We start from the raw sequence: 1,276 nt of genomic DNA on the forward strand, positions 1-1,276 counted from the left end.
AAAACCATGACACCATTGTGGTTTATGTGAACATACGGGGGTATTAAATTATAAGGAAATGAACTGTGTGTACTTTTGGAGGAGAAACTCACCACATAAAGAAATAAGAGTAAAGACAGAATTCAGGCCAAAATAGTTCATGCAGCGCAACACAAACACATGCACCAATCAGTCCCAGTGAATGTATTGAACATCTTGCCAAACAAAGGCAGAAATGTGCTGCACAGCCAGCTAGGTCTTGTTTAACACAAGATGGGGATCACAGGGAAGGCAATGAGGAGACCAGATTTAGAGCTGTTTAACAAAGCTGCCTTACCGTGCCAAGAGGCTTTTTTTCTCTTGCCCTTTAATATTTGTCAAATACAAGTGGAGTACACTCAGTTCGCTATTTAAAGATTTGTATCAGGCTGTAATTCTAAATAGAGAATGTGAAACATAGATGTCTTTGGGAAGAATGTTCTTCTTGAAACTTCTTTAGCCCAAGGTCTGTTTCTCACTAACTTCTGGCCCTGTACCAATTGCTGAAGAGCAGATGCGAAAGTTAAAGGTTCCTGTCAAATCAGTTCCACATCAGATACCGTGATGTCATCTGTTAGGACATCCAGGATTTATCTTAGTATTACACAGTTTTGTATAAAGAAAGCGGCCAGTCATTGCCACTGGCTTCGTCCCTTTGCATAGTTCCACCTGAAAGGAAAATGGGGGGAAAAAAGATTATTTCCACAATACAGGAATGAATGAACATGAAGAAATGATAGAATAGTGCTGGAGAAAAGGCTTCCTCCTACCAGGGGCGGGTTTTAACCGAATCAAATTAAAATTCGGTCAAAGCAGTGGAATTTTGAAAAGGAATCATCAGTTCACACATTTATTTAGACCTTTTAATGCGCCTTATTTGAAGCAATTCCTAGGATGCTGCTGGAATCAAAATCAGCAATATTCAATGAGTAGCCTCTGGAAAACCAGCACAAAGAATGATCTGTTTTCTGTGGCTATGTGTTTCCAGATTGATTAACTCTTGTGACGAAGAAAATCCCAGCTCTGTTTGAAATTCTTCCTGCTGCTTTGGCATTTATAAAAGTGGATTCTCCTTTGCTTTGTAAGTGGTGAATACATGGTGCCACTTTCTTACAATTAAAGCCCTAATGAGAATCTCTTTCACTTGGCCACCTGTTTTAGCAAAACATTTGGAGACCTAATTTCTAATTTCCCTAGAGGGTGACAAATTCAGTCAAGATTTGGGTGAAACAGATGTGAAAAATTAACTAAAGGAAAG

The sequence above is a fragment of the Pterocles gutturalis genome, unplaced genomic scaffold, assembly GCF_000699245.1.
Source record: "Pterocles gutturalis isolate BGI_N339 unplaced genomic scaffold, ASM69924v1 scaffold8489, whole genome shotgun sequence".
In the NCBI taxonomy this organism is placed as follows: domain Eukaryota; kingdom Metazoa; phylum Chordata; class Aves; order Pterocliformes; family Pteroclidae; genus Pterocles; species Pterocles gutturalis.